The following is a 21468-nucleotide window of genomic DNA, read 5'->3' as shown; positions in this document are numbered from 1 at the left end:
TTCATGTGTTTGATAATATGGCTGCTTTCATTGCAAAATAAAGCCAACCTCACAAACCTAACACAAGCTCTTCTGTGAAGAATCACTTGACTACCTGCAAGCTAGCAAACAGGTGTAAGATGTTTCTGTGCTGCTTCATTTCATCCTGGATCCCCCTTGCCACAGGCCTCCCTACCTCATGATTACAATGGAAAGAAGTCACTTTGAGTATAAGAACTTGTCCCCCCCCCCCAAATGAAGCATGAGACCACTGAGGCCATTGGACTGAATGGTTACTGAAACTGGACAAATACTTTCCCTCATTATATGCCAACAGAGTTTGGCTCCTTTTCCAAATTTGTCATTCTCTCAACTGTCAGAACTCAAGCTAGTGAAAACCTGGGAAGGAAAGGATTTTGCAGGTTTTCATGGGGAATCTAATTCTTTTGTTTTAGGAGTAGTTAGCCAATATACAACAATGTTCTCGGGGTGTGGGGGCCACTGGTGTCAGCCTCCTTCACTGTCAGTTTGCTGTGTGGCCTGGGATCTGTTCAGGGCCTGTCTCTGGGTGGCTGGCTCAGGCTTCAGTTTTAGGTCCCTCTGTGCTCTTGGTGGAGCACTGGGTGCCTCTCTATAGACCTCATGGATCTGTGTGCAGGTCTCAGAGATTTCTGTTCCCTGAGAGGTGTCTCTGTATGAGGTTCCTGTGGGAGTTTTCTCTGTGTGAAGTCTGTGTATCATCTCTGACAGGTCTCTATGGGGGTCTCAGAGATCCCTGTCAGAGGTCTCTGGGTGCAGTCTGTGTATCTTCTCTCTGAGATCTCTGTGGGGTTCTGTCAGGGGTCTCTGTTGAGGTGTCTGTGTGTGATCTCTGAGAGGCATCTCTGTGGGTCTCTTGGGTGTCTGTGTGGGACTCTTGGTGGCAGGCTTCCAATTGCTGGCCTTCTGATCTTATGGCAGGATAAGGGCAGAGGGACTTGCCCCTTCTGGTTTTTTGTTGTTCTCTCAGTGTCACTGTTTGTGTCACTTCTCCCAACAAGAGCCAGCTCCCCCTGCCCCCAGTCCCACCTCTCACTGGCCCTGAGAGGACACAGCAGCAGCCAGTCTCAGGTCCCACACTGGGCCACCATCTCCTGAGCTCCCGAGGGTGCACTCTGCCCTGGGCCCCTGCCCCTCCCCTGGTCCTGGCTGTGCTATCACTGCTGTGCCCACCCTGGAGGATGGGGCCCCAAGGCAGTACCTGGCTCCAGGAAGAAGCCTGTGCCTGCTCTCCCCTCCCCCCTTGGTCCTGGGCCCACATGTTGCATCCTGACAGGCATGCAGCAGGGCCCTTCTTGCTGTCACCTGGATTGGGTCCCCTCCTGGAGAAGGTCCCTCCACTGTGGGAGTGACCATGACACAAAGCACCGATGGCTCTAGAGAACTGCCCTGGTCCTGCAGCTTCCCATTTGGATGGTGGGGGAGGGTAACCCATGCACCCTCATGCCCTGCAGGTCACTTCTCCCCTACTGTGTGAAAAGTCCTATCAGCTGGCCCTTCCCCCTTGGGGCTCTGGAGTGAGCAAGGCTGCTGCCAGGTGACACTTATGAGAACCCTAGGACAGTCCCTGGCCTCTTAAGTCCCTGGGAGCCTCCTAGGGCCATGTATGTAGGTAAAGGTCACTGACTGTGAGTCTGTCCTGAGCTGCCCATCCCGTGAAAGCTGATGAGATCATGGTGGGGAAGTGACCTGCCCCGTTGAGGTTCTGCAGCCTCCATGAGCCTCCCCAACCCCACCTCCATGAAGGAGCTTCAGGTACCCTTCCTCTGAGCTCTGGGAGCTGGAGAAATGGGGAGGCTCTGGGGTAGGGCCACCAAGAGCCATCAGGCCCCCAACTTCTCCCCTCTGGGCCAGAGAAGTAGTGGGATGCCAGGGGCTCCTTGGGTCACTGTGCCTTGCCTGCATCACAGCCTGGGCACCTCTGCCACTTGCCTCCTTCCTGGCATCCCAGCCTGGGGCACAGTGTCCTCCACCAGGTGGTGAGGTGACAGCACACATGGTCATGGCCCTGCTTGTCCCCCAGGGGATGTGGGCACTGTGAGCAGGAGGAGTGGACAGGCCCTCAGCAGCCTCAGTGTCCCCCACCCTCCCCCCACACCCTCAGATCTGGGAGTGCCTGATTCTTGTCCTTGCTGCTGCTCCAGAGCCTGAGAAAGGCAGAGGGAGGGTGACCTCCTGGGCCATATCCCCCCAGCTCCCTCAGCCAGAAAAGAGGCTTCCTAGACAGAGGTCATCTCTCCCCACCAAGGCCTGGGGGGCAAGTCTCCCCCCACTCCAACATCACCCCCAAATGCCCTCCTTATTCTGACATGGGAACTGGTCTCTGACACTTACTGGAGCCTGAGGGGAATTTCAGCCTCTGCCACCCACCCCCCTCCCCTACAGCCACACAAGTTCAAGGTAGACAGAAAGGAGAGGATGGCTGAGCCAGATGCTGTCGTGGGGGAAAGTCTTACAGGTTGCATTCCCCTGCCATGTCCTGAATGCTGCTGTTTGCTTCTGTAATGCTGGTATTAGGGGAGCTTCAGGTGCAATGAGGGAGCTGGGGGCAAGTATTCCACACTGGGGCCAGCCTCCCACTATGGCCCTGTCCCTTCAGGAAGCCAAAGCAGACACCTGGGAAAAGTGGACCCTGACCCTATCCCTCCTCTGAAGGTACAGACAGAAGCCACCACCTCTTGTGTGAAAAAAAAAACAAAAACATATATTTGGGGAAACAGTGAACATTATGATAGGACTAAGCCATTTGCACATAGATGATATGCTAATATGAGGGAGAAACAGGTTTCTGTAACATGGACTGAATTTTCCTACCAGGAAAAGCTTGAGGAACACACCCTGGTTGACCAGCAGATACACCTTTTTGAGGCGAACATGTCGGGGGTGGTTTGGTGACCGTGTTTGAAGAAGGCACGAATCTTCTGGTAGTGGGATATCCCCCCTGCTGGGGGCTAGAGCTGTTGTGTGTGCTGGTTTAACTCTGAGGGCTGGAGTTCTTGCTGAAGCCCCAGTTGCTCTAACAGGATCTGTCCAACAAGGGTTCCAATCAATTCAGCTTTGAAAGCCCCGGATCTCCCTTGGACTGCTTCCTGGCATGGAGCAGTAACTGATAGAGGCTTGCCTTTTGAAGGACTGTTTCTTTTCCTTTGACTTTTTTATGGGGACTTACACACTGCAGAAAGTGCCTTATCCTTCTGAAGTAGCTTTCAGGTAAAATCTGTTCCTTCCCTGGTGAGAACTGGAGGTCTTTGCCCCCAAGGGGCTCTCTTCTTTCCTTGACCTTGGGAGGATGGCTCACAGCATTGGCTTGGGAAGCCCTTCGTCCTGAAAACTTTTCTTCATACTCTTCTGGTCTGGGCCTCCAACCATCATCCCCCTCATCGGTTGGAGCAGACCTCTCTCTCCAGCTCTCTCTTTGTTTATGTGCTTTTGGCTTGGACATCTTGAAGCCCCTCCACTCATTAGCTGGGGGACACATCTCACTCTGGCCATTTGTTTCCTCATCATCTTCTGGTTGGAGCCACTCACAGACCTCCCCCTCATCCGCTGAGACCATCTGGCCGTTACATGGGTCCCTCACTTTTGGTTTTCTGGGTTGCTGTTGTCCCTGGCTGCTCTTCTCTACTGGTGGGAGCCTCCAAATTTCCCTCCACTCATCAGATTTTGCAGGAAGCTCACTCTGGCTCTTTCTTTCTTCATGTGCTTCTGGTTTGAGCTTCTTGAAGCCCCTCCACTCATTAGCTGGGAGACACATCACTCTATGGCTCTTCATTCCTTCATCATCTTCTGGTTATAGAATTTCACAGATCTCCCCCTCATCAGCTGAGACCATCTGGCCCTTCCATGGGTCCCTCACTTTTGGTACCCTGAGTTGCTGTTGCCCCTGGCTTCTCTTTATTTCTTTATACTCTCCTGGTTGGAGATTCATAAATTCCCTCCACTCATCAGTTGGGGCAAGCATCACACCCTGGTTATGGTATGGGTCCCTAAGTTTTGGTTTTATGGGTTTCTGCTGCCCTTGGCTGCTCTGGTCACTCCCTTTGAGGTCATATGGTACCTGGGAAGCTGGCCTGTCCTCACTATCATATTCTCTCTTGAAATTGGACAGGGAGCTCTGAGAAGCCAAGAAGTCTGAGGAAAGGAGCACATCAGAGTGAGAGTCTGGAAGGAGAACATTGGTGACAGCATCCTGGAGGAGCATGCCAGTGGCATAGTCCTGAAGGAGGACAACAGTGTGAGTATCTTTAAGGATGTCACCAGTGGCATGGCCTTGAGGCTGGTTCTTTGCCTCTATCAGACCTGTCAGTTCAAACTTAATAGCCACCTGTGTTTGAAGGAATGGCTCCTTTGGGTCTTGGGAAATTGGCTTTGTCTGTGGTGATAGGCTTATGCTAGTGGCTGGAAACCCCGATCTCTGCCTTCAGAGGTTTGCGAGTTGGCCAGCACACTGGGTCCCAAGATAACTTCCCCAGCAGGGTCCTCCCCAGTCTCCATGGCCTCCATGGCCTGTTTGGCCATTGAAGATGGGGACGTTAAGTCCATCTCCAATCCCGAGGCACTATGCAGGGGTCTTTGGAGGTCTGAGACAGACACTTTTCCCTGGGTTTACTCCTGGTCATTGGCAAACTCAGACTGGGACCAGAGAAAGTCCCAATCAACAGTATTCTTCCCCTGTGTTTGTGTGGTGGCTTCGGAGGAGGCATCCTTCTCTTCTGTCCAGTCAGAGGGGCCTCTGAGAGCTCATGACTGACTCCAGGTAGAGGCCTTCCCAGGGAGCCCTGGACTTCCCTAGCTGCAGGTGAGGGGGCAGGGAGGGGACTCACCAGGGTGGGAACTGACACTCTTGTTAGCACGTTGTCTCCTGGATGGAGCTGAGGTTTTCCCAAGAACTTGGAAACATTGAGTTTTGAATGTTCCCTGGGTTGCTGGGTGGCTGAGGGGGAAATGGTAGACCTTGGAAGGGGTGAGGGCTGAGCCCCACATGGCTTGACATTCATGGGTTCAAAAGCCTGGGTAGGTAAGCCCCACCTGTGCCTTATCCGCAGCCTCATAATATGTACTTCCAGCATCTGTTGAATGCCAGGACTGAGGAAGGAAAGCTCCTGGCAGGTGTTTACACAGGTCTTCCAATACTTCAAGGATGCTGGATTTCTGATTTCCTTGTGACTGTGGGACTTAGGGAAAACCTGGTTGGCAGCAAGCCAGGATCGACATACAGTCACAGGGATCAAACCCTTATGAATCTGCTCCAAATTTTTACTCAAATGAACTTTCAAGGTTCTTTCTATATGTCTTCTATCTGGGACCCTGGGGAAACACTTTGCAGAGTCTCTCTGCAAGGATCTTTCTGATACCATCTCAGAGTTCATTTCCAGAAACTTGTCTAGGAGGCTGGCCCTGGAGAGATCTTTTGAGACCCTAATCAGACATGGCTCTAGAGCCTTGATGAACTCCTTGCCTAGTTGGGTGGTCATTTGGCACCTACTCTGGTATCTGGTAGGGCTCCTAGACCTTGTCTTGTATGGGCCCAGGCCACTACTGCCTGCAAGAGGAGAGGGCTGCCTTGGTCCTTGTCTGCCTTGTGCCAGATGCATGTTTACCAATGGGCACTGAGATGAATTCAGTTCCAGAGACAGTTGAATCCTGAGAGGCAGACTCCTGTTTTTTTGATTTTCAATGAGCCTCTTTTGAAGATGTTGCTTCTGGAGATGAGGACTGATGAAGTCCCCTTGAAGAAAGGAAACGGACTTTCGGATCTGGGAGCCCCTGCCATCCACAGAGGGTAAAGTCTTTCCACTTTTCAGTTGAATCTGCAGCCAGGGGCATTCCAGATGTTGCATTTCAGCTGGGGTGAAATAGAGTGACTTATTCTCAAATGTTGGGCAATATAACCCATGGGTCCCCACCTGGGGTGGAGCATAACGTGGTCTGAACAGGAGAGACAATGGGAAGAAGGGCTAGGCCTCAGTCTGAGCCAGGGAGAGGGCCTGGGACTGAGGCAAGTTTTTAGAGGAAGGCTGGGGTTAGGCCTTGGGACAGGGCAAGAATGAGTCCTGGGAAAATCCTACAGATATTCTTGGTCGAATGGGTTCTGGAAAGCCACTAGAGATTCCATTGAATAAAATGCGGGGAGCCTGTAGTTGAGAAGAGCTCTGAGGGACAAAAGCAGTAGCCACCAACAACTCACTGTGCAGAGAGGGGAGACCCCAGAAGAGCTGGCTGTATGTGCACTCGAAGTGATCCCTCAAGACAATGGGGTATAAGAACTTCTGAGCAGCAGATCTGCTTTGTCTTTGATGTTCCTGAACGATGGAGGGGTTGTAGCATCCTGCTTCCCACTCAGTGATTTACACATAATCCCTAAAGAGCTCAGGGGGTAGTCTGAGCTCCTTTGTTTTGAAAATGACCCACATTTTTCTCTCTCTTTCTGAATCTTTAGTTCTACCCTCTTGCTGATGAGGATCTCCAGTGGCTTCTGGATTGCAGGCTGACCAATGAGGGGCCACTCATCTCTACCCACCTGTCTGTGGGCCTTTCCCAGTTCGAGGCCTATAGTGAAGGGAACTCTTGCTGGCCTCCCGCTTGGATGAGGTGGGAAAGAGCAAGGCCTTGGCAGTCTCCCACCAGCACGACAGGAATGACATGGGACAGCTGGTGAGGCCAAGACTCCATATGGCTGGGATGGCAGATGCCAGGTAACTCCAGGAGTTACCTGGAGGTGAGCACATTGGAACAGGACCCTGTGGGATGATCTTCAAGTTGGATTTGTCTTGAAGGTCTACCGAGAGGATGGAGGCCAGGGGTGGAGGGCTCTGGGTCAGAGGAGCCAGGGAAGCTGATGGGGACATGGTGGGAACAGCCTCTTCTGCAGGCTCCCTGCATGGCTGCTGGGCTCCAGCAGGCACTGCCTGGCACACCTCACCAAGGGGATCTGGACATGAATGAGGATGAAAGTTGCCCTTGTCAGGGAATCTCTGCAGGTGGCTGCAGGAGACAAGAGACACAAGCTCTAGCCAGGAGCTGACAGGGCCAGGCAGGGGTAGGCACCTGGGGCCATGGCCCCTCACAGCCCCCATTCTGACTTCACACTGCATCTGCTGTCCCTCCGCTTGGGGCTGGAGCTGAACCCTGCTGCAATGGCTCCCCCTCCCAGGCCAGCCCCAGCCTTCCTGCAGCCCTGGGGTCCCACTCTGTGCCCTGGAAGGAAGGAGAACCCAGGAGAGATTCTTTACCTTTGCAGATATACAATCAGGCCCCAAACCTGTACCAGCTGTCGCAGGCCATCTCTGCAGGCTGGAAATCAGGACACTGGGTCATGGTGGTGAAGGCAGGGGCATGAGGGTTTTACAGGAGGCTAGTCCCTTTAGGGGACACTTTTTTTGGGAGCCTGGAGCCCAAGCACCAGTGTCCAAGGCCAAATGAATCCTGACAGTGATGGAGAAGCTCACAGACAGGTTTCTCATTTGCAAAGTGCTTCCATAACTACCCCTTGCTGCCCACACAACCACCATGGGGTGTGTGTGTGGTGGGGGGAAGGGAGCAGGGAGACCTCACAGAGGAATCCCAGCCATGTGAAACAGCTTATTCTCAGTCCAACCTGGAGGGTCCACCTCCCAATCCAGGCACTCCTGGTCCAAGACAGCCCACATGCCCCTGCTGGGTCACACCCTTTCCCAGGCTCCTCACAGGTTGATTCCACAAAAGTATCGGTTCCTGCTTTCCTTTCCTGAGGATTCTGTTCCCTGATGTTGGCATCCTTAGGGACGATGGAGCTGGTTCCTCAGGGCTGGGAGAGATGGAAGCAGACTCTCAAGACACACAGGGCTGATCGTGGAAGCTTACCTTTCAAGGCTCTATTTCTCATCCAACTCCTCCTCCTCACTAGCAGCTCCATTTGTTGCTGAGAAACAGAAAAACAAAAACAAAGAGGGGCTGGTTCCCACATCTCACTCTGCCTTCTCTAAAGCATCAGACACTCAATACATTCCACGACCAGACATAATAGGACTTTCTCCATGGAACTCATGGAGCTCTGTGGGGTTTTTTTTCTTTCATTCATTTAAAAAGTGGACACAAATATTATGTGTTCCTTCATCAAAGAAGGCAAGGAAGGATTTTCTATGAGATCTACTCTGGATTTCTCGCATCACTGTTCCTCTCCTCAAGAAACACACCTTTTCAGGTCTCTGCTCCCCGAGGTGGGGCACCATCTGCTCAGAGGCTCCCAGGGGCCTCAGCACTGCCTTCAGATCAGCCCTTGTTCAAGACACTTGTTTGTGGCTGGTGAACCAGTGCTCAGGGTCTTGACCTGTGGCTGAAATTGAACTCTTAGTATCCCCTCCTTGGCCGCTTGTCACTGCATTTGGGACTAGCCCTGGAGGCCTCTCCCCTCCTGGGACACCTGGTCTGAGATCTTTGGCTAGAAATCCCAGCACCCACTCTATACCCTGTCAGGCCTGGCTTGTCCCTAAGGCCTGTCTTGTTTCCTGAGACTAGATGTCCTCTTCTTTCCCATCTCAGGAGTCTCTCTAGTTGCTTCAGAAAAGTGAAAGTAATACTAGAAAAGAGAGAATCATGTACTCTTGGGTCTGGGCCATGAGTTCCTTACCTTTCTGATGCTTCCATGTGTCCTAGGTGGTAGTGAGGACGGATCACTCCTGAGGTAGGGGAGTAGTAGGAAGAAGAGCCCCAGTCCACACACCAAGGCGAGGATGGTTTCATTCACCCAGGAAGTGGGACTGGGGTGCCAGCAAGGAACACAAATGTTTTTCAGAAAAGAGAAAAGATTCTTCATCTCTTTTCTCTGAAAGGCTTTCACATGAAATAACACTGTTAACTCTCATGTAACTGAACACTGTGAATGATCTTGCAGTTAGAGCCCCAGGCTCATATCACAGAACTGCAGCTACATCACAAAGGGCTCTTGAGGGTGGGGGAGGGGACAGAAGAGGAGGAGGCTGGGCCAGCGCCCCTCCTCCACCACCCAGCCCCTCAGCTCTCTCATTCCAGCCTCTTGGGCCTTCTAGACCTTAATTTTCAGATCATTACACCTGAAAGCCAGGTATTTCCACAGGTCTCTTGGGGATCTTGGCTTGAGCCCACATATTTCCTAGCCTTTGAAAGTCTGATATTCTCCCAGGCACTTGGCTGTTTCCCAGGGACAAGTATATAAACTGTCAGCATCTCCTCTGTCCACAATTTCATCCTTTTTTCACTTTGCCTATTTACATATAAGTTGTACTTCCTCAGCAGATTTCAATGATACAACACAGTGTTATCAGCTCATGTTGTACATTAGATCCCAAAACCTTCATTTCATAATGAAGTCTGTGTCAGGGAGCAACCATTAGGGAGTGTCCTTATTGCCCTTCTCAGCCACTGGTCAGCATTGCGGTGGGCCCTTCCCCCAAGCAAGTGACAGTGAGTGACCATGAGCCCCTCCCCCTCTCCCCTTCCCTCTGTATAAGCAGAGCCTGAATTTGGACTGAGGCAAGATGGGTTTTTGAGACACTAGTCTGCCATCTTGTCGGTCTTCCAGCTTTCCACTTAAAGTTGCTATTCCTTGTCCCAACAACTCCTCTCTGAATTTATTGGCCTGTTGAGTGGCACACAGAGCAGACTTGGGTTGGGTATCATCTGTACCCTGTTACTGGCCTCTTATTTCCCTCAACCCTGCCCCTGGCAACCACCTCTCTGTTTCTATGAGTCTGACTTTTCCTGGTAGATTTCACATGGAAGTGATAAGGGGCTGTTTTTGTCTTTCTTTGTCTGGCCTATTTCCCTTAGCAGGATGTCCTTTAGATTCCTCCACATGGTTGCAAATCTTAACTCTGTTTTTCCCATGTGGTACATTTTTGGCGTTCCTCAACCCAGAAATGGAATCTTATTTTATCCTGACTTAACGTTGAATATTTCATTTGTGATTGTTTCCATCCACCTTTGCCATCTTCACTCAGAACAACTGACACAAAAATTCAAACAAATGATTTATTACTTAAAATTTTCAAAACTCCATATAATAGATAAGTAAACATTAAACGATATGGTTTGTGTTAGTAGCATTTATACTTCTGAAATTAGAAAAGCTTCACCAAGGCTTATGGGACATGCTGGACTCATACATACACACACACATACACATTTTGACAGGCCAGTGCAGTCATTTCAAATCCCAAAGTTAAACGTGTCCTCGTGTTCTTTAAATTTTTGTGTGTGTATGGTCTTGACCACATTTCTTCTTACTCTGACCAGAATGGACAGTCTCCATTCTCCAAAGTCTAGAAACCTGTGTGGCACACCCAGAAGCTAGGGATAGTTTAATTGAACTCAAATTCTATTCTTTAGAGTGGACACTGGGGCTGGAGGCCCAGGGCCTGGGTTTGAGTCCTCTGAAGTAGCCTTTTCTGCTATCGCTGGTGTGTTCTATGCATAGTCTTTTCTTCAGAGTACACAGTGCCTTCCCGCCTCTACCCCTCCACACTCCTGGAGCCTCACATCTTGCCGGTACTTTCTAGAAAGGGTACTTTGATTCTTATAGGAAATTCCCTTGTGATATCATTGGACATCGCTTTTGGCAGGTGGAATTGGGTATTCATTTAGGGATTGTACTTTTTAATCACCACCTGGTGAGTTTTTCTTCATATATGAACTATTCATTTGGCTGTACTGTCATGAATGTTCATGTTCAAGAACACATCTTTGGCATCTCCTGTTGCTTTTGATACAATGTCTTCCCCCTTTATGATGTTGTCTGTGGGGCATTATGGTCCCCAGTGTGGACAACGAGGGTACCTGAGCAGTGTGGAGGGTCCTAAACTTGAATGAGTAGCATCAGTGGAGATGATGGTGGCTCCTGATTTCTGCTTTGTTTGCGAGGGCACTTGTGATGAAGATGTGGGTCTCCTCTTGACCTAGAAGATCAGGCTTAGGCACGCAAGGAATCCACTTCCAGGATGCTTCTGTGGGATAATAGACTCTATATTGGTCTCTGCCACCAGTGCCTGGCACCGAGCTCCTGAAACCCGTGTAATTTCCTAGGTGATAAGTGTGTCTTTTTGTTCTCATGAGGTGAGTCTGGGTGGACTTCTGCATGGCTTCAGGATGAGGGCTGGTCAGAAGAAGACCAAGCCATGATGGAGGCTTGAAAGTTTTAGCCCCCACCCCATTCTCTTGAGAAGGGAGAAGGACTGAAAATGGAGATGATGGTTTATCATGCCCAAATGAGGAAGTCCCCCCCCAAAAAAAATCCCCAAGTACAGAATTCAGAGAGCTTCTAGGTGGTTGAATACATTCACATCCTGGGAGGGTGACGTACCCCAACTCCGTGAGGATAGAAACTCCTGAGCTTGAACCCCTCTCAGATATCACACTGTGTATCTCTTCATCCAGCTGTTCATTTGTATCTTTTGTCATATCCTTTAATAAGCTGGTAAATAGAAGTATTTCCTTGAATTCTGTGTGCACCTTTAGCAAATTAATGGAGAAGGGCGTCTTGGGCATCATTTCATGGGTACAAATGATTAATTCTGTGAGCTCCTTGGTACATAGGAATGCTTGGATATTCAACTTTGTAGTTATTGTATAATTTCATATACACAAACTTATAGATTATGGAAAGATAACCTTTTAATTGATAAAGAAGATAGTATTGGTTTTACCAAAAGGGGTCTTGTGTGTGTTGCTCTTAGTACTCCATGCTGGAATATTTACCTCCAATTTATGCCAATTTTTGATCATAGAATAACTTGCTGCATAGGTAATTCTTAGTAGTCACCAAAATCATGTTTATGTCTTTGCTTTTCCAGTGATATAGGTTGTCATTGGATCTGAAGACAACATACGTATTTACTTTAGTATCAAAAATCTTCTCATTTTCACTATGCTGTATTTTGCCGATGATATTTTTCTGAGTTATGTATCTGTGTTTATGAGGGAAATGTGACTTTTCCTGAAATGAAAGGTTCCTGGCCCTGTTAACAGATATGCCATGACCTCCTCCACAGTCTTCCAGTTTGCCCCTTTCTTTGGTCTCAGCATCCTCTTCTATGAAACCCAATGCTGATGTCTGGATTGCAACACATTTAATTCTAGCAAGGGGAAAGGAATTCAAGAGGATGAGGGATCTCTAGCACTGCTACCAATGAAGAAATGATAGTTCCTGGGGAAATGGGAATGGACACAAAAGCCATTAAAGAAAGTTTCTTTCATGAGGGCAAGGTTGTTTTCACATTCAAAAAAAAAAATCAATGATTATTACATATCATGTTAATAAACTAAAGAAGAAAAATCCAGTGATCACCTCACTATATGCAGAAAAGAATTTGGTGTAATTCAGTATCTGAAATGTCTTATTTTTCTGTTGCATTCTATTCTTGACCATTTGAATTTGGTTTCTTGTATTTAACAAACTCTAAAACCTAATCCTGTTCAGCATTTTTTCTAGGTTTCCATGTCCATTTTTATGAAGCCCTTAGGACATGTTTTTTAAGATATAAATCAATAAGAAAAGTCTTACAGGAGTTCCTGTTGTGGCTCTGCAGGTTCCAAACCAGACTAGTATCCAGGAGGATGTAGGTTCAGTCCCTGGCCTTGCTTAGTGGGTTAAGGATCTGGAGATGCTGTGAGCTGTGGTGTAAGTCACAGATGTGCCTTGGGTCCCAAATTGCTGTGGCTGTGGTGTAGGCTGACAGCTGCAGCTCCAATTAGACCCCTAGCTTGGGAATCTCCATATGCTGCAGGTGTGGCCCTAAGAAGAAAAGTGGGGGGGGGGGGGCAGAAAACTCTTCCAGAAAACCTAATCCAACTAGAATTGTGTGTATCATAAAGAGGAACCCTGGTATTAAAGACATCCTAAAAAGGTAGCCATATTACATTGGGTTATTTACCTGACACATATTATGATTTCTATCTCTGTAATAATAACAGACAAAATATATAGGAATTGCCTGATTCTTAATATTAAGGTGAATTTCAGAAAAATTCCCTTTCTCTCCTACTGAATCATTACTTATTTCAGTAGAATCTAGAGAAGCAATCAGAAGGCCATTAATATACCACACATTTTATCTCACTTTCCAGTTCTGGTGAGTTTGATGTATCATTGAATGTTGTGATGACATTCAGCTGGGAAACTTCAGTTTCTTGTTTTTTTTTGACAAGTCATTTTAGTCATAAACAACTGTAAGGTTTTGTTAATTTTATTATTTCAAGTGGTCAATAGACTATCTGTTTCATTCAGATAATATACTCCATAGCTGTGGATCTCTAATTGGTGTTCTCTGAAGAGAAAGATGAAAACAACTTTTTACAATTTAAATGTCATTGGTCTCCTGTCAGAATACCTTTTTATATGTTTTATCATACAAGATGGTCCATTTCCATCCTACTTCCTCAGTTCCTCATCAGGTGCATTGGGTAATGGATTTTTCCTCAGCTCAAATCTATAACAAAGGTATTAGGTCTACTCTCTCTGACTTATTTTGACCTTTGGACTTCCTTGAGTCCAAAATGAATGTTGCATTTCTTTTGAAGATCCTAGGAGGTGTGGCCATTTGAAAACCTTCATTTTTTTTTTGTTTTTTATTTTTATTTTTATTTTTGTATTTTAGGGCTGCACCCACAGCATATGGAGGTTCACAGGCTAGAGTCGAATCAGAGTTACATCTGCCAGCCTCCATCACAGCCTTGGCAACACAGGATCCTTAACCTGCTGAGCAAGGCCAGGGATGGAACCCACAACCTCATGGTTCCTAATAGGATTCCTTCCTCTGCACCACGACAGGAGCTCCAAGGCTTCATCTTGTATCACCATGGATATTTCCTGTTATACCTTTGTGTGAGGGCTGATTGATGGGGGTGTTACATGAACATTCCCCCTTCTTGTTTTCTATGCTTTATAGGAGTAATGTGCACTTTCTGTTTTAGATAATTTACTGTGTTCTCCACTGTGGAGAGAGCGTATTGCTGTGAGGCAAAAAAAGCGTGATTGATAACATGGGTGTAAAACAAGCCAAGAGTTATGGTCCTCATGTGTGTAATAGATTCTGTGAGGCTAGGGGCAACTGGAAATGGTAAAAAGAGAGAGAATAGAAATGAAACTAAACTAATCTCTCCATATTTATCTTCTTTAATATCACCAGCCTGGATCAACAGACTTTAAAAAACATGGAAATGAGTGAAAAATTATATTGTAATGATACATTCATTAGTTTCATGTGAGTTCTTGGATCTTGTTTGACCCGGCATTTTTCTGAGACATTCTTGTGAATAAATGGAAAGGTGTTCCTGGTAGATATCAAACTTTTACAATTGACTATAGAGATGGAGAGAGCTGGAGAGAGGGTTGTTGGAAATGAATGATTTTTTTCCAACCCATCAGAGAACTGAGGTTCCAGGACAAACAACAGGAACTCTCAAGAGTGACAGGCCCCTGTGGGGAGAAACAGGAACTTGGCATTCACTTACATAGGACAGACACAGACTGGATGAATTATAAGCCCAAACACTAAACTAGACCATTTTAGCAAATTGAGCAACAAAACAAAAACAACCAAATACTGGCTTATAAATCAAAGAATAAATGTGAGTCCATACTAATATAAATAAACTATTGACAATAAAAATAGATTAAAGAAAAATAATTTAAAAATCTATGAAGGTATATAAATATAGATACTCCTTTCTCCAAGGAGTTGAGTTTAATTTCCCTCACGTTGAGCATATGCAGGATTTAGTGATTAGCTCCTAATAGAGATTTGAGTGAGAAAAAAGTAACTTGATAGTGGAGAAACCTGGCAGATGCCACCTAGACATAGTGATCATGAAAACATCCTCATAAGTCATGTTTATATCATGGACCCTCTGGTATTGTTCCTGAAGGTGTGGTCTGGCTGCTCAAGGCCAGTATCTGTAGTTCACAACCTGAGGACTCACCGGCTCTCACCGTTGGAGGTGACTGCATTCACAGATGACCAGGACATTGTTTTATCCTTCACTACAGCCTGGGTGGCAGTATTTCAGATAACTCTGAAATAGCACCCCAAAGAAGAAGAGGGGAATATCAGGATATCATAAAATTGAGGGGGAGGTGCATGTACACATTTCCCAGAATTTTGTTGCTGATCTCCTGATGGTCACAAGGAGCAGACATCACCATGAAGGATTTTAGTGTTTTTCTCTATATGAGGAGATGCAAGAATTGGGCCCATAAAATCTAAATCTGGCTATTTGGAGACCTATTCTTCCAGTTTTCCCAGAGCACAGTGTGCCTCACTCCTGATTCTCACCCTGAGCTCTGCTCAGGGGGTGCTGTGGGTCTGCAGCTGCAGTGGCTCAGAATTTAATCCATGTAGAGCCTGATGGCAGGTGCCAAGTATCAGTTCACAGACTGCAGGGTGCATGACTTTGATTGGTGGGGACCTTGTGAATGTCAGGAATGTTGGCTCCATCTGAAGTTACCATTCCCAGAGTTCCTGACATGGCTCAGTGGTTAATGAAACCAACTAGGAACCATGAGGTTGTGGGTTGGATCCCTGGCCTTGCTCAGTGGGTTAAGGATCTGGCATTGCCATGAGTTGTGGTGTAGGCTGCAGACATGGCTTGGATCCAGTGTTGCTGTGGCTATGGTCTATGCCAGCAGCTACAGCTCTGATTAGACCCCTAGCCTGGGAAACTCCATATGCTGCAGGTGCGGACCCAGAAACAACAAAAAATAAAAATGAAGTTACCATTCTCCATGTGAGTGGGAGCCTTTCTGAGGAAGAACACAAAGATATTTTATTATATATATCCCCTCTGGAGGAATAAAATCTCTTGCTTTATAGTGGCACTGTTGTTTTTTGACTGCTCCTTTTTTGTTTCACAGTTATTCCCCTTCCCAATCCTAAGTTCCAAAGGGCAGATTCAAACAGGAGGGGATGAGGTAAGACTTGTTTCTAGCAGGGCCCTGCAGGGCTCTGATTGGTTTCAAAACTGCACTCAATGAAAAAAGTCTGGGAGTTCCTGGCATGGCTCAGCGGAGAGGAGCCTGACTAGTGTCCGTGAAGACACAGGGATCTGGCATTGCTGTGACTGTGATGCAGGCGCAGCTGTAGCTCTGATTTGACCCCTAGCCTGGGAACCTCCATATGCTATGGGTATTGCCCTAAAAAGACAAAAGAAAAATGAAAAAAGTTTGTTTGATTATGACTAAATCTGTGAGCTCACTTTTGAGAAAACAAAACAAAACACTATTTCCTTCACAAAAGAAGCCCACATGTCACCAAGTAGGTTAATTAGACCGAAAATTCTATTCAATTAGGAGGACATTTTCTTTTTTTGTCTTTAAAGGGCTGCACTCATGGCATAGGGAGGTTTCCAGGCAAGGGGTCTAATCGGAGCTACAGCAGCCAGCCTACACCGCAGCCACAGCAACCCCTGATCTGAGCCGCCTCTGTGACCTACACCACAGCTCAAGGCAACACCAGATCCTTGACCCACTGAGCAAGGCCAGAGATCGAACCTGCAACCTCATGGTTCCTAGTCGGATTTGTTTCCACTGCACCAGGACGGGAACTCCAGGAGGACATTTTCTTAAGACTAAAAGGCTTCAGTAATTTGGAGAATCTGATTTCAGTCATGAGGTTTCCCAGCTTTTGCCTGGGACCCCCATATAAAACAGGGATGGAACTGGTCTATGATCCAGTGTGGGGACACACTTGACCCTGGATCTCAGGGTGCCCAACGCCCTGGGATGAACATTTCTCTAGCATTTCTATCCAGCCACACTAAACACTTTGCTTGATTAAAAAATCACAGGGTTAGGGAGTTCCCATCGTGGCACCGTAGCTAATGAATCCAACTAGGAACTGTGAGGTTGTGGGTTCAATCCCTGGCCTTGCTCAGTGGGTCAATGATCTGGTGTTTCTGTGAGCTGTGGTGTAGGTTGCAGATGAGGCTTGGATCTTGTGTTGCTGTGGCTCTGGCATAGGCCGGTGGCTACAGCTCCGATTCGACCCCTAGCCTGTGAACCTCCATATGCCACAGGAGTGGCCCTAGAAAAGACAAAAAGACAAAAAAAAAAAAAAAAAATCACAGGGTTTTGAGGATGGGGCTGGCTAGGCTCCCTGACAATGCACTCTCTATTTCTAACAGCCTCTGGGTCTCTAATACCTCCCTCTGTGCATGTACAACCTGGGCCCCACCTCTTCCCTTCCACCTTCACAAGCCTCATCTCTAAATCCTGGCACCTCTAGGTCTTGGCCAGGGAACTATCAGTGGGCTCTACCATGGACCTCACATGGCCTGTAGGTTTGCTGAGAGCTGTGTTCTTATGGTGGAGGCAGAAGCATGACGTCTTGGGATGCCCTCAGACCTGGTGGGACCCTGCAATGCCCAGGTCTGGCCTGGACCTTGCCTGGGGAAGGTGGGTGGGGGATCCATGTTGCTGCCCTGTGGTCTGGGGGCAGGTGTATCTGAGGCCCATTAGGAGCTAGCGTATGGCTGGTATGGGGACTGCATGTCCAGCCCTGCCTGCTGCCTTGTGAGGTAACGGGGCCGGGGACTGCATGTCCAGCCCTGCCTGCTGCCTTGTGAGGTAACGGGGCTGCAGTGGGAAGAAAAGTTCCACGATAGTGCTGGTGGTGGGCTGAAGGAGGGAGTGGGATGGATGGGGTCTGCGGGGCAGCGCTGCTCTGGATCTGGTGTTTCTGTGATCATTTCCTGCTGTGTAATCTGTGACCTTGGGCCAAAGAAGTAACCTGTGGGAGAGTCTGAAAAGGAGGCTGTGAATGATGTCTGCCTTATGGTGTTTACCTGAGTATTTGATGTGCTGTCTTTTTTCTTTTTTAATTTTCTTTTTTCTTTTTGGCTTCAGCTTGCAGAGGCTCAATGTGGAATTTCAGTTCCCAGGCCAGGGATTGGATGGTGGTGGTGAAAGTGCAAAAGAGCCCTAATCACCCAGCAGGGAGCTCCAGATATGGTGTCAAACAAGGAGTTAGCAAAGTGCCAGGTGCTAACCCCCCAAAAGTGTTAACTGCTGTTGAATGTAGGTGACCCTTTCTTCTTTTCATGGGGTGGTTTACATAGGCCTCGGGATGCTCTCCTGATAATGGGTATGGGCACATACATTAATCACGCAGAACAGAAACCTCTGAGTCTCAGGATGGTGAGGTGGTCCTGAGTTTGAGAGGGCAGGTGACTTCTCCACGCTCACCCAGGTTGGGACAGAGCCAGAAGTGGAGCAGGGCATTCAGACTGTCCAGTCATCAGAAGAATCTTATCATGAGTCCCTTTTGAGAAACTGTAACCCTCTTAAAAGAAAAAAAAAAAATTTGAAAATTGTCTCAAAGCACCCCATATTTTTTTTTCTGGACTTCCTGTGGTTTCTCTCACTCAAGGAGTAAACACTTTGCCTGGTAAATGCAGCCTGTGTCTTTTTTCTGCATTCATGTCAATGAAATAGCATCATCCTCTAGTGTTTTAAGCATCTGTTGTTAGTTTTTTGTGTGTATTGTTTCAATCAATGGAGAACCTAATTTTTACTCAGTGAGCTGTGATCATTTCCAACTGGAAAATAGATGGCACTTCCAGTGGGTCCTTCCCATGCTCATTCAGGATTTAGAGTGAGGAGATAGGGAGGCTGCTCCTCAGCTGGGCTGCTGAGGTGATTGGGAGGTGAAGGCAGGAACTGTCAGGCAGCCCAGGTGTTCTGACGCTGTTGTCTCTCTGTCCCCTCAGCTGAATCTTCACAGTCCTCTCTAATGTCCCAAGTGCTCCAGAAAATGAATCTATTTGAAGTGAGCTCTTTATTTATCTCCTGCTTTGTACTGTGATGGATTTAACTCTTGATTTCCAGTTGCTCTCACTTGTGTTACACATCCTTTATGAATGAAAGTTATTACCCCTTTACAATGAGTTTGCTAAGATTTTGCTTGAATCATGAATGTGCTCAGAAATCATATTGAATACTTGTTTTTGTCTATTGGAGTAAAGCTATAGCTTATTTTTGTTTTTCAGTTTGTAACTGCCATCTTTTGCTCCTATCCTATTTGAATTTTTCTTCACATTGTATTGACTAAGTGGATTAGTCTATAATTCTGTTTTCTTGTGTTCCTGCCCAACTGTGATATCTTGGTTTTACTGGTCTTATTGAGGCATTTTCCTGCTCTTTTCTCTTATCCCCTCCCCCCTCCCTTGCTTTTCCCTCCACTCCCCTCTCTCATTCACATGACAAAATCACCTATTACAGACTTCATGAAACTTAGCTCTAAAATGGGACTTTGTGAGTACATGTTTTTATGTGTAGATGTAGATTATTGAGTCACTTTATTTGAACAACCCTGGGTCTAGTCTTCTTTATATTATTACTATATTTTCTGAGAAAACTGTACATTTTTATCTGCTAGGAAATGTATTTTTGGAACCTTGTTGATAGTACTCTCTTATATCTGTTATGTTGATAATTGCTGTCTCCAGATGTTCAAGTAATGTACTTAATAAAGGGAATGGTGACCAGAGGCCAGCCAAATGTGTTGCTGGTTGGCTCTGTCAGAAATCTAGATATTCAGGGTCTGAGGATGAGCTGGAGATTTTTACTGGTAGTATATTCTAAATACTGAATTGAGGGAGCACTGACTAAGCAATTTTGCTGGTTCCCACCTCAGAACACCAGCTGTCCATTTATTTTTTAGATAAGTGATGTGTTCCTCTGACTCTCAAATGTATCTTTTTTTTTTAGGACCGCACTCATGGCATATGTAAGTTCCCAGGCTAGGGGTCAGATCGGAGCTGTAGCTGCAGCAACACCAGATCTGAGCCACATCTGTGACCTACACCACAGCTCATGGCAACACCTGATTCTTAACCGACTGAGCAAGGCCAGGGATGGAACCTGTGTCCTCATGGTTGCTAGTCAGATTCTTTTCCACTGAGCCATGATGGGAAGTCCAAGACACTTAAATCTAAACAGAGGAGTTCCTGCTGTGATACAATGGGATTAGCTTTTCTGCAGCACCAGGACACAATTTGGATTCCCATTGGGCACAGTGAGTTCAAAGTTCTGACCTGTGGTTAGGATCTGATCCTTGTCATATAAACTCCACATGGGTTGGCCAAAAGAAAGAAAACAATCTAAACAGAAAGACTCATTGAATTCTGTGACCAGTTTGAATTAATTATTTTTTCTTTGTGGTGCAAAGCATGAATCCAGGGTATTGCTGTTAATGTATTTTCTAATGGACTTTTTTAGTCTTGTATGGTTTTTCTCAGAATATGCTTTCTGCACTGAATTGCCTGAATACATTGATTAAAGAAATGTGTGCACATTTTGTCACATCTGTCATTTTTGGTGTTTCATTTTTGTGGGTAGCACAGACTGTTTTGATGGCTGTATGCTTTGTCTTGAAATCAAGTAATATCAGTCCTCCAACTTTGTTCTTTTCAAAATTCTTTTTAGATTGTAGGATGTTTGATTTTCTACATAAATATTAGAGTCAGCTTATGATTCTCAATTGAAGCAACATGGATGGAACTAGAGAATCTCATACTGAGTGAAATGAGCCGGAAAGACAAAGACAAATACCATATGATATCACTTATAACTGGAATCTAATATCCAGCACAAATGAACATCTTCACAGAAAAGAAAATCATGGACTTGGAAAACAGACTTGTGGCTGCCTGATGGGAGAGGGAGGGAGTGGGAGGGATCAGGAGCTTGGGGTTATCAGACACAACTTAGAATAGATGTACAAGGAGATCCTGCTGAGTAGCATTGAGAACTATGTCTGGATAGCTTTTGATTGTGATTGCACTGAATCCAGAGATGTCTATGTGGAGAACTGACATTTCCATCCTATTAAGTCTCCTAATCTAGGAATTCAGTGTTTCTCTCTGTTTACCAGGTTATCTAGAGAACTTGAAGCTGAGGAGGGACATGTGTCTCTCTTGAGGGTGGACTCTAGTGGGGCAGTGGTGGCAACAGATGGTGTCGCAGGCTCTTTCAGTACTTCTTTCAAGAAACGATGATGTTAGCAGTTGTATTTGGAAAGGATCAAATATTGGATGGATTATGAAGGCAGAGAGCCAAGCTTCCATAGAACATTGCAAATGAAGAGTGTACTGACAGATAGTTTAAATTTTGTGGGTTTTTTGGCTGTGTTTGTGCCATATGAGTGGCTCAGGATTGAACCTGCTTCATAGCAGTGACCCAAGTCACTGCAGTGGTGATCCTGGATCCTTAACCTGCTTCAGCAGCAGGAAACTCTAGACATTTTTTAAAATTTTTTTATAATGTGGGAAACACTTTTTAGATTTTGTTCTACATTTCTAACATAAACATGATTGGAATTAGTTCCAAAGTTATTTTCCATGTCACCCTTGTCCTAAATCTTTGGATTGCTAAGGAGTGTGCTTTCACAGATATCAGTGTCCTTTAAGGATGTGACTGTGGAGTTTACCCAGGAAAAGTGGCAG

The 21468-nt window shown here is 46.6% G+C and overlaps 1 protein-coding gene across 5 annotated transcripts in view; it reads left to right on the top strand.

Moving 5' to 3' along the window:
* Positions 1-20326, top strand: part of LOC146404635 (uncharacterized) — a 40078-nt gene extending 19752 nt beyond the window's left edge. The window contains exons 5-9 of one of the 5 annotated variants that reach the window (XM_085016036.1): positions 4127-4252; positions 5085-5800; positions 6458-6736; positions 15881-15937; positions 17870-20326. The gene's annotated coding sequence lies outside the window, so the exon portion shown is untranslated. Of the gene's footprint in view, positions 1-4126; positions 5801-6457; positions 12305-15880; positions 15938-17869 lie in introns of those variants that run through there. The other 4 variants (XM_085016039.1, XM_085016037.1, XM_085016038.1 and 1 more) reach the window with 4 other exon arrangements.
* Positions 20327-21468: the final 1142 nt, after the last annotated feature.

This window comes from Sus scrofa, chromosome 3 (genome assembly GCF_054392235.1).
Source record: "Sus scrofa isolate SSC_HxYL_T2T_F1_AM1 chromosome 3, Sscrofa_HxYL_maternal_Yorkshire_Landrace_v2.0, whole genome shotgun sequence".
NCBI classification, from domain to species: domain Eukaryota; kingdom Metazoa; phylum Chordata; class Mammalia; order Artiodactyla; family Suidae; genus Sus; species Sus scrofa.
The sequence above is the reverse complement of the archived record's forward strand: the minus strand, read 5'-3'. Positions and strand labels throughout refer to the sequence as shown.